The sequence below is a fragment of the Galeopterus variegatus genome, unplaced genomic scaffold (genome assembly GCF_000696425.1).
Source record: "Galeopterus variegatus unplaced genomic scaffold, G_variegatus-3.0.2 Scaffold6793, whole genome shotgun sequence".
NCBI lineage: Eukaryota > Metazoa > Chordata > Mammalia > Dermoptera > Cynocephalidae > Galeopterus > Galeopterus variegatus.
Window position 1 is genome coordinate 60,201 of NW_007732904.1, and position 12,048 is coordinate 72,248.

Consider the following 12,048-nt stretch of genomic DNA (forward strand, 5'->3'; position numbering starts at 1 on the left):
AGCTTGAAGAAAATTATGTTAAATGAAATAAGCCAGGCACAGAAAGAGAAATACTGTATGTTCTCACTCATATGATGGAAGTTGAAAATATTGATCTCATAGAAGTAGAGAGTAGGTTACTAGAAACTAGTAAGTGGAGTGGGAAAGAAAGGTTGTGTAGAGAATGGTCAATGAATAAAAAATTGTAGAGAGATAGGAAGAATAAGATTTAGTGTTCCATGGTAATATAGGGAGACTATAGACAACAACAAATTTCTATAGAACTTTAAGTAGCTAGTTGAATGTTCCCAACACAAAGAGGTGACAAATGTTTGAGGTGACAGATATGCTAAATATACTGATATGATCAGTGCACACTGTAGAAATGTATACAGATATTACATTATACTTCATAAATATATACAGTTATCATGGGTCTAAGTTAAAAAGAAAAAAGAAAACTTCAGAGCCAGAGTAGATAGCAGTCACCCAAAACAGGGGAAGGAATAATGAGAAGTTATTGCTTTAATGGGTACAGAGTTTAGGTTTAGGATGACAGAAAAGTTTTGGAAATAGATAAGAGATAATGGTTTCACAGCATTGTGAATGTAATTAATTCCATGAAATAGTACGTTTAAAAATGCTTAAACTGGCAATCCTTATGTTATATATGCTTACAACAATAAAACAAATAGCTTTATAGTAAAACAAATGGTTTTGAAATTCAGAATAATTATAGTCTACTTTTGATAATCCATAGTAAAGAAAAGGAGTAATGTTGTAAGGAAAACATGTAACATTTTCACAAATTCTAATTGAAAATGTAAGTCATTTTTGTATATACTTAGATCCAAAACTGAATTCTGTGTGGCAATAGTATGTCATTTGGATGCCAGTAAAATGATATATTAATCTATTAGGACATATGTTGGATTAGAAGCTCTTAACTTGGATTTATGTTCAAAACTCTGACTGGCATTGAGGATGAACTCAAACATTAGTTGCTATAACAAGTCCCCTAAATAACAGGCTTCAGAGACAATAGTCCATGCAAAAAGAATCAAAACTCTATGTTACCCTAAAAACTTTCTGTTGATCCACTCAAGCAGATGTATTGATCCTTTAATGGGGTTGGGGTAAAAGTTGACATTGATTTTTTTTTTGTACCCTGAACAACATTATAATTCCTGACACTCCTTTTAATTTTTATTCAGGATATTCAAGATAACATGTGAAATTTCACCTGTGAAGAAAACCAGCCTAGTATCACAACTAGAGTATAAAATGGACAGAAACAGTAAACAATTGAGTTAAAATCAGTTCTGATTTGTGGCATGCTGAGCTGGACAGTGTGAATGGAAGAGAGATCATGAACATCTGAGTACATGTGAAGGGCTAATGCTAATTTCTGCCACTGATATATAAGATGGTGGAAAAAAATTGTATGGCATGATAACCATGATCAGCATTTTGCCATTGAGAAGATATAGGAGGAGATGTAACAAAAATATTGATGATTATGTTTGGGCAGACTGCTTATCGCAACTGTCTCTGCTTGGAGTGACTAAGCAAAGAATTGGCCATATAGAATTACTCAGCAAACTAGTAATCATACAAGAAGCATACATAAACCCAGAGACATGATGCTATGCTAATGCTGTTCTGTCTCAGGGCCTTCAGCATTTGAGAAAGGCAGGAATGGGACTTCTCCCCAAAGTTAAAGGACTGCCATGACTGATTTCTCTATCTTTTGAAACTACAGGACACTTTACCAAATCCAGGAGCTTACAGTTTTTTCTGGCACTGAAGACCACGGTACCAAGCAAGAGGGAAATAGTCATTGAATCAAAGAGGGGGATCTTAACAAAACCTGTTCATCTAATTTAGCTATATAATAGTTAGCTACATGTCTATGGATTCTCTAACAACCACATGCTATGTAGTTCACTTTTTGAACTTATGAATAATTTGTACTACTTACATCAAATTAGTTTTCTTTTCACTTTGAAGAATAGCCATGGGTGGATAATTGGTAAGCAAAAAGAAAACTAACTCAGTGTAAGTAGAAATCATTGATTTTGTTTCCTTCCCCTCCTTTATTTTGTTTGTTTATTTGTCTGTTTGTTTTATGAATGATGAACCTCAGGCATGAAAATGTTACTTGACCAAAACAATAATTAATTATTAATTGAACTGTAATTATAGCACAATGTCATTTTCCTAGCAGGTCAACTGACTCTGAAAAGGGGAGAAGGAAGGATGAAGAAGGAATTAAATTGGCCTGAGTCATGAAGCTTAGATTATTCTGATGGTTTTAATCCATCAAAGAAACTTTTTTCTGGTTGAAATCTTGGCTTTATTAGATGCACCTTCTCATTACTAATCATGTATGTCACTACTTATAGCTGTACTGCAGTTGCCTGTTCAGTTGTCCACCCCTGGCCCCCATGAGCTCTTTGGAGTGCTTGGTACAATGCATGCTTATTGGATGGATAAATGACAGAGCCAATCAATCAATAAAGAGCTGAACTGACCATTGAAAGAAGTCCTATTAATTTAGAAAAAGAAGTTGTAGTCAATGACAAAGGTGTGACTCTTGTCCTTATTTAATTTAGATTCTTTAATAAACTTTTTTTCTTGTTCACCCACCAACAAAGGAAAGCACAAGAAATATCAAGATCCTTACATTTACTATTGTGCTATATTGGAAACAAAAATAGCAATATTGTTTTCTTCCTTCCTTTAATATACTCTCACAGTTAGAGATACTGTTTAAATTACTGTGATATTGATTTCTTTACATTTATTTTCATTTTGATGTATTCTCAAGTCCTATTTATTTTTGAGGATTTATTGTAATACTACCTCAGCAATGTTCAGATTCATGATGGTGATTTATGGTCCAACATATTACAAATTTAGACATTCCAGTGGAACAGAAAGTAAACTTATTTGGCAAATAAGAATCTTAAGAATTATGCTTGTTTAAAAGCAAAAATATATTATTTCAAAGGAAATTAATCAGATAATTTTGTAAACTTGGTAATTGTAGGCATCTCAGGCAATGTTCATCTTCTCTTTCAAATGACTTTGTTTCAAAGAGGAACGGGTAAAGGGACGTGAAAATCAACTACAATGTATATTGAGAAGTTAAAATAAAAAAAATGGGTAAATAATTTTAAAAGATATTTCCCAAAAAAGATACACAAATGGCAAATAAGCACATGAAAAGATGCTCAACATCATTAGCCACCAAGAAAATGCAAAACAAAACCACAGTGAGATACTACTTTATACCCTCTAGGATAATAAAAAAGATAGATAATAAATGCTGCCAAAGATGTGGAAAATTGGAACGTTTCAACACTGATACTGGAATAGTAAAATGATGCAGCCTCTTTAGCAAACAGTATGGCAGGTCCTCAAATGGTTAAACATAGAGTTACCATATAACCCCGCAATTCCACTCCTAGTTATATGCCCAAGAGAAATGAAAACATAAGTCCACACAAATACTGTGCATATATATTCATAGCAACATTATTCATAATACCCCCAAAGTGGAAGAAACACAAATCTCTATCAATGATGATTGGAGAAATAAGATGTGATGTATCAATACAATTGAACATTAGTCAGGATTCAAAAGAAATTAAGTATTTGGTACATGCTATGACGTGGATTAACCATGAAAACATTATGTTAAGTATAAGAAACCAGTCACAAAAAAACACATATTATATAATTCAATTATATATGATTAAATATCTCCAGAATAGGCAGATATATAGAGACAGAAAGTACACTAGTGGTTGCCTAGGGCTATGGGGATTTAAGGGAAATGGAGAGTGACTGCTAATGGATATAGAATTTCTTTTTGGATTGATAAAAATGTTTTAAAATTGATTTTGGTTGGGAGTTTGAGGAGAGTTTGTCAATTTGCATCCCTATAGGGAAAAAAATTGATTTTGGTAATGGTTGCACAATTCTGTGGATATATTAAAAACCATCAGACACCTTAAATGAGAGACTTGTATGGTACGTGAATTACACCTCAATAAAGCTATTATAAATTTTAAATAAATAAATGAATTTGTTTCACTATAAACCATTTAGTGCTTATTAAAAACAAGGAATAAAACCTAGATATAATAAGCCAATTAGTAATTCTGGTTTCTTATGCTTAAAACAGTTATTTTCTTAATTGTTTGTCAACCAGATGCAACACATCAAAAATCTAGACTTCCCCCAAGTCTTAATATGTTAATAAGAACTCATATACAACACAAAAAGGTCTAGATTTTAAGTTTATACTTAAATTTATATTAACTCACACTTTTAAATGTGATAAGTACATTTCAGGTGCATCAGTTTGACTTCATGGGATACATGTTCTTTATAAGTTCTCTACTGGAATCATAAAGGTAGAAGAAGTGACGGTCAATTTTATGTCTTTTTCATCTTGAAAGCAGCCTTGTAAATACTTATGGGCAAACCAGTGTACAATATAAACAGCTAATGCATAAGTGTAGATTTGGATAAATAAATCATATGAACTCCAAATAAAGGAGTTCAGAAAGAGTGTAAATGGGCTTGTTGAAGTAGTATTATAACACGTCTATGTGTGAGCAGAAGTGGCCTGGATAAATCAGTGGAAAAGGTGGAGGCATTAATGCTAAATTCAGACAATTCAATAGAACGTGAAGCTTAGACAAACAGGAATAGTTGAAGAAATACAGTATTTATTAAATATATCCTGACATTTTTGAATGAAAAACAAGCAAGTGTAAAAGTTAAACAAACAAAAAACCGTACTTACCATTAGTCACGTATTCCTTAGAGTTCCTTGGAGCTTTTCTTTATAAGTTATGATATTTCACTGAAAAATTCAAATGGTCTTGTGAAGGAATTACTGTACTTTTGGCCTCACTTATTTGTTTCATATTTTTTCTTAACTTTTAAAATTAATAGGCTTTTTTTATTACAGTAGTTTTAGGTTTACAGAAAACTTGAGCACAAAGTACAGAAAGTTCTTACGTATTTCCTGTCCCCCCCACCATTTCCCTTATTATTATATCAAATATACATTTGTGTAGTATATTTGTTACCATTGATAAATCAATATTGATACATTATTATTAAGTAAAGCCCATAGTTTACATTAGTTTTCTGTAGTTCTATGGGTTTTTCCCAATGCATAATGTCACGTATCCACCACTACAGATCATACAGAATAATTCCCCTGCCCTAAAGATATCTTGTGCTCCAGCTTTTCGTCTCACTGATACTTGGTGAGGTTTTTTTTGTTTTTTCCCCCTGGGAGGTGGCTGGTATGGGGATCTGAACCCATGACCTTGGTATTGTCACTGATATTTTCAGTGTCTCTATCATTTTGCCTTTTCCAGAATGGCATATATTTGGAATCATGTAGTATGTAACCTTATCAGACTGGCTTCTTTCACTTAGCAATATGCCTTTAAAGTTCCTCCATGACTTTTTTGGCTTGGTAGCTCCTTTATTTTATTTCTAAATAATATTTCATTTTTTGGCTGTACCACAATTTATTCATTCACCTAGAAAAGGAAATCCTGGTTGCTTCCATTTTTTTATGAATACTTTTAAAGTATGAGACTATATACGTGCACAACCAAATTATGTATTGCCTCAGGGATTACCGCAGGATGGAACGCTGAAAATTTGAAACAATCTTCTTTCTTTTCTCTTTTTTCTGCTTACCTCTTCTCTTTTCTCTTACATGGAATTCAAAAGCTAAAAAAAAACTCAGGTAGGGGGGAATCTCCCTTTGAGCAACCTAAAAATAGTGCTTTTTAAAAGATGCTTCAAGTATCATCTACATTAGAATCATCAGAGATGTCTATTACAATTCAGATTCCTCGGACCTGCTCCTGATCTACTGAATCAGAACTTCTAGGGATGGAGCCCGGCTTTCTATTTTATTTTAACAAAGCTCCTCACGTGGTATCTGCTCTCATAGAAGATGACTACTTTTGTTATTGGGTTGTGTTTTTCATAATGTATGACATAACATGTTTTCTGAATTTCTGGAAGTCTCAGGACTAGAAAGAGTAGGGTTCAATCTAGAGTAGGTGGCCAACTCAAGGTAGAAAGATGTAGTGTTACAGAAAAGTACTAAGTAGTGGAGAAAATATTTTCTGATTCTGTGTTGTTTCCCTCCAGCATTCTTTGGAGAAAAAAGCAATAGTGTTATCTTGGATCATTTACTGATTTGAACCTTTTCTTCACCTTGCTGAAGGTACCCACAAGTACTCCACTAGCCTCAACCCATTACTTAGACTCACATTCTTATAGGGGGCTTAAGATATTGTTCCTTTTGAACTAGGAAACTGTTGTAGTTCAATATCGTTTCCTGTATTTCTTATTTTGCTATCTTCCCATTTTTTTTCAGCAAAATTTATTGCTCCAGGACGTGGGAGAATTCGGATGAATTGCTGATTAGATTTTCAAACTCAGGACAGAAATAGTAGCTCTCAAAGCCAAAGCTTTCACTTGTAAAAGCCAGGCTTTTTGAGAGAATAAAAAATTTTTGAAAATCAAAGGAAAAATTCTAAAAAGCAGTGCATCACATTTGTTTCCCAAATAGGAAATTGTAAACACAATGTAAGATGATGTAAAAGCTAGCTTTTTCTTCATGTAGAGAAGAGATAAACACAAACACACACACACAGGTAGAAGATCAGAGGTGGTGGAGAGAGAAATAAGAAAGGAGATCAAAGAAAATAGATTTAGATGTCCAGGGCCTAGAGCCCTGCTCTCAACCCTGTTCCTTTGGATTTTTAGGTATAGAAACAATGGGTGATTTTAGGGAAATCTGAGTGGAGATAGAGCTGGTACGTTATTTCCCAAGGTATAACCTTGGGAGATTGCAAGCCTCTTAAAGAGGCCTATCCAGTATAATTTTTAAGAAAGAGAAGCATTAATAAAGCCAGGTGCCTGGGCCAATGGCCCTGAGAGCAGCATGTCTGGAAAGCAAAGACTGTCCAAACTGAAAGAATGGGGGTTGCACAGTTGCTGAGAGAAAGATGACAGAACTGAAGGTGTTTGGCCTTCAAATAAGGATACAGAATGTATGGACCAAGGTGACCAGAGACCCCGGCACTATAGCAGATATCAATACCCATGATAGTCATGTATTGATGAGGAGAGACAAAGAGGTTATACCTAAGTGAGGACAGAGATGTCTATGAAGCAAAATACCTCCTTCTTCACCTATATCTAATCTGTATGGAAGCCATTTCCTCTGGAATTTAGATTACCTTTGCTGAGAAAAAGGCGTGAGGAATCTTGAATTTGTCTAGTCATTTGCTTCAAAAAGAGAGAGTTGTTGGAAGATTCAGTTATAGTAAGTATGAAGTCCATACTATTATATTAAAACTATATCCTCTGAAGGTGAATTTTAAGATTGAAATTTATACCTTTTAGGTATATAATAAGATTATCTAAAATAAATATATAGTTATATGTTTTATAACTTTTCTTTCTGGGTTTTCCATTTATTCTATATCATATCTGGGTTCATTTCTGTCAATAGAAATAAGCATATACAAAGAGAAATGCCCCCAGAAAGTAAATGGAAGGTAAATGAAAAGGAATTATAAAATTATGAAAGACATGTTAATGTCTTGCTGGATGTTAGAGTCATATAGTCCCAGAACTGATACCTGCTAGCAACTCTGAATTTTCTCACCTACAATATGTGAGTAATATCTATCTTGCAGGATTGTATGAAGTATAAATGACAAAATGTGTGTATAGTACTTGAACGAGTATCTGGCACATAGTAAACTTTATCATCTTAATCTTATTGCTCTTGTTACTGTTATTTTAAAAATTACTATTTGTAGAACTCAGTATCTTAGCTTATCTATGATTCTTATGGTCAGAATAATCAATAAGAAGTATAAATTAATCATGGTCTATGTTGAGAATTTTTTCCTACAAACATAATTTTGTCGCTGTTATATAGGTGAAACTTACATTTATTTCTATTAGTTACATGCCATAAGATGTGATATATCCATTATTTATTTATGTAGACAAATTCTATCACCAGTCACTCTTTTCCAACTGCCATTATTTTGGCTTAGGAGAAAATGATCCTGAAAGAAGATCTTGGCAGTTTTAATAGCTCTTTTTGAACTTCAGATGTAACTGAATCACTTTCTAGATTTATCTATTAAATAAATGGCCCATGAAGGTATGTATGAGTAGGTAATCAATTGATGGAAGCAAATAATCCTGTTGAAACATTTGCTATTTATTTTTGATATAGCTCTTTTAAACAGACTGATTAGTTCCCTTTATGATTTCACCCTTGAAAGCACATGCTATTTTGTTCTCTGTCATTGTAGCATGACATTCCTTTTGGCAGTTGGCTTATTTTTAGCCAGACTATCAAAGTATTTTTCAACTGGACTGTCACTGCACTTGAACTTGGAATCTTGTGACCTAAAGAACTACTCTGGGGAAAAGAAGAAACTTCTAGCAAATGGGAAATTATAAATCCAGACCAACCCAAACTTGTACTGGTAATTATTCTTATTTTCTTAAATGTAGCATGGTTCAATTATAGTTACAGATAACTAACAACCCATTGAAATATGTGTTAATTTGTATATAAAAGATAAGAGAGTGTATTATACAAAAGTGTTTGGAAGACTATCTGAACTCAAATTATTTTTCTATGAAAGAGCTTCCTCACAAAAATGTTATTTTAGTTTCTTGGTATAATGTAATAGAAAAACATTTGAAATACTGCTGAATATAGAGATTTTAGAATTATATCTTAAGTATCTAGTATTTAAAAACTAAAAACTGTCTCACAGCTAGAGATTGCTATAATTAAAATGCAGTAAAATCAAATGAAATAAGTCAAATATATTCTTCTATGTAAATATATTATCCAATATCAAATGGGTTCTTAATTACTACAATTCAATATGATTACATTTTAAATATGAACATCTGCATTTTAAACTTACAATCAGTAATTTAAATTAAGTATTGTAGAATCCAGAATAAAAAACAGAGTTTTGATTACTTGTATGTTATGATCTCTGTCTACATTTTGCAAAACACAGCTATGAATCAATCCCATTTGTTTTTCTTTGCTAGATGAATGGAAGAAGAAAGTCAGTGAATCTTATGTTGTTATAATAGAAAGATTACAAGATGACCTGCAGATCAAGGAAAAAGAACTTACAGAACTAAGGCATATATTTGGGTAAAGTTTTTAGAGCTATTTGTGTGTGTGTGTGTGTGTGTGTGTGTGTGTGTGTGTGTGTGTGTGTCTTTATTATTCATTTTGTTTTCAGATATTTCTCTGTATTTAAAAAAAACACCATGTAACCTCAGATATAACCAATCATGTTCTAAATCCTTAGTATATCAAGGTGTGTGTGTGTGTGTGTGTGTGTGTGTGTGTGTCTTTATTATTCATTTTGTTTTCAGATATTTCTCTGTATTTAAAAAAAAACACCATGTAACCTCAGATATAACCAATCATGTTCTAAATCCTTAGTATATCAAGTTATCTCTTCTTGACTACTCCTATAGCCCTCTGAATACAAACGTTTCACCTCCTTTAAATATGACTTGCATTCTCTTATCACTAAAGTTTAAACAGAGAGGAACCTAGAAGCTAGCCATTGTTGATCTGAACAATCTTCTCTGGAATTAGATCATTCTTGAAATCCATGCCGGCCACAAACAGCAAGACTTCCCTTCCCAAATGGTGGTAGCATATTGGTCACATTGTCATTGTTCTCCTTGTTCTACTAGGGTAAGTCCAATTTTAACAACCCTCTGGTCTCTTGACACTGAAAGGCTGTCTCTTAATGGAACTGAGTATCATTCTGCCGCTGAACAATAATATAACAACATGTAATATTGGCTTTGGGATTTCAATGGGTTTTGTTCCTTAATAACAAGAAAAAAAAAAATCTGGGATAGTGTCATAACCTTGGAAGACACAAAATGTTCAGAAAAGAGGGGCAGGACCCTTATATACACAAACAACCTTCTGAAGAAATTGAATCTGACACTAAGAAACTAGATGCACTTTGGAGGATCAGTGAAGTTAGCTGCCTGGCCGAGAAAAGTTCCATATGGGCCAATTAGCCATGTTCACACTTAGAGCTGTGTTATTAATGTAACGCACTCATGGCAAAGACCTTCCTCTATTTTACCTAGAAAACAAGTGTAAAGCAATACTTAAGAGACTATTAAAAAAAAAAAAAAGGTTGGTTCAAAGGTAGTGAGCTATCTCAGTTGATTGTCAGTTGCAGACTGAACTTGTTCTGGTCTTTCCCCCTTCTTACTACTGCACTTGACTAGTCTTTTTAAAAAAACAAAATTAGTTAAAAGCTAATAATTACTGTGTATATTAACAACCTATCTGAGGTAGGTATTGCAATTGCCATTTGTAAAAGAAGAAGAAAATGAGGCTAATCAAAATAAACTGACATGAACTAGGTTTCACAACTTGTATGACTGAGCTGGGATTGTATCCACTTGTATATGACTTCAAAATGTCTGATCTTTGTAATTGTGGCTCTCAACCTAGGAGGAGGGAAGAGACATGAATCAGAATTATCTTAAAAATTTTTAATTTTCTTCATGCCACTTTACAATTTTGCTATATCCTGTGTATTAGAACTGCTCCAGGGGTGACAGTAGAAGAAAATACTTTTAAAAAGCCAAGCCCAGGGAATACATGTTATCCTTTCATAATCTTTGAAAACCATTTACATATGGTTCTCCACATGCAGCTTTTAAAAGGTTTCCCATTAGATTATTTTATTTGAATGTATTTTTAAGTCATAAGAAGTTTTAGAACTAAGTTTTGCTAATTTTATTGTCAAACCTATTTTTTGTGTTTAATCTATAAAAGGAAATTTGAAACTTTGAGGATATTCTAGGGAAGTTATGACTTTCCAATGCCATGGCTTATCAACATAATCCAAAAACAACTTTTTTTTTCATTTTAAATCTATTTTGGTACTGAGTAGAGATTAGAGATATATCTTGTTCATTTATGCTAATATCTCACTTTGAAATTGATCAGGTTTAATAACTTTACAAAACTGGTTAAAAGAATTCTCTGTTCCATGAGAAAGCAGTGAAAATATTCAGAGAAAGTAAAAAAAAAAAAGTAGAAAAGTGAAGGAGACTTTCTGAGATGTACCTCTAGTGTAAAATGAATAGCTCCAGAAACATTGCAGGCTGACCTTATTTAAGAAGAGTAAAAATTTTTTATCAAGGCAATGTTTAGGATATTGATGATGGAAATGTCATCTTATAATTAAAATAGAATAAAAATATTATTTGGTGTTTTGGAGTAGTGTATTGTGCCAATTACCAACAAAACACAAAACAGGAATCAACAACAACAAAAGGACTTCAACCCAAAAAGAAAGCAAATAATTAATTCACATTGTCTTAAGACAATCTACTTCTCTAGGTCTTTTCTTGTTTGCCCAGGTAAAACTCATTATGAATAATAATTTTACAGGAATACCTTGCTTGCTTGTAAAAACCTGTGAAACAATTTGACTTCAATCTCAATCTCTATCTATCTATCTATCTATCTATCTATCTATCTATCTATCTATCTATTTATCTATCTATCTATCTTACTTGCCCCCATTCTCTCTGCCTTCTTTTACCCTCCCATCCAATACTGCCTCCGTCATCTCTTTCTCTTTCCCTATCCCTTATCTCAAAAGTGTTGGGATACTTGCCCCCATTCTCTCTGCCTTCTTTTACCCTCCTATCCAATACTGCCTCCGTCATCTCTTTCTCTTTCCCTATCCCTTATCTCAAAAGTGTTGGGACTCAGAAAGTGACATCCCAAAGTGAAGGCATCAGAAGCCATTTCAAAGCAGTTTTCCTCTGACCTTCTCCTGCCCTCCTGTCTCTCAGCCTCATTCTCCCCTGAGCCAAGCTGTAGACACTAGAATCATTCTTCCTCAAGGCTGGTCATAGAAACTAGAACTCCTTTCCCCGAAGCCAGATAAAAAGACAAAATTA

The 12,048-nt window shown here is 33.3% G+C and overlaps 1 pseudogene; it reads right to left on the reverse strand.

The window, feature by feature from the left end:
• LOC103606711 overlaps positions 1-11,811 on the reverse strand; it is an 18,042-nt pseudogene extending 6,231 nt beyond the window's left edge.
• Between the last annotated feature and the right edge of the window lie 237 nt (positions 11,812-12,048).